Genomic DNA, 680 nt, shown 5'->3' on the forward strand with positions numbered 1-680 from the left:
AAGAGGAACTAAAGAGCCTCTTAATGAAAGTTAAGGAGTGGAAATCTGGCTTAAAACTCATTTAAAAAATGGTATCCAGTGGGATGGATCATGATATCCAGTACCATCACTTTATGGGAAAAGATGGGGAAACAATAGAAACAGTGAGAGATTTTATTTTGGGGTACTTCACAATTGATATGGACGGTGACTACAGCCATGAAATTAAATGATACTTGCTTCTTGGAAGAAAAGTTGTGACCAACCTAGACAGCATACTAAAGAGCAGAGACATTACTTTGCCGACAAATATTCGTGTAGTCAAAGGTATTTCTTCTCCAGCAGTCAAGTATGAATGTAAGAGTTGGAGTATAAAGAATGTTGAGGACAAAATAATTGATGCTTTTGAACAGTGGTGTTGGAGAAGAGCCCCTTGGACGACAAGGAGAGCAAACCAGTCAATCCTAAAGGAAATCAGCCCTGAATATATGTTGAAAGGACTGATGCTGAAGCTGAAGCTCCAACACTTTAGCCACCTGATGGGAGGAACTGACTCATTGGTAAAGACCCTGATGATGCTGGGAAATGTTGAAGGAAGGAAGAGAAGGGGATGACAGAGGATAATATGTTTGGATGGCATCATCGACTCAATGGAGATCAGTTTTAGAAACCTGAAGAAGTTGGTGATGCACAAGGACAGG

This window comes from Bison bison, unplaced genomic scaffold (genome assembly GCF_000754665.1).
Source record: "Bison bison bison isolate TAMUID 2011002044 unplaced genomic scaffold, Bison_UMD1.0 scf7180017864500, whole genome shotgun sequence".
Taxonomy (NCBI): Eukaryota; Metazoa; Chordata; class Mammalia; order Artiodactyla; family Bovidae; genus Bison; species Bison bison.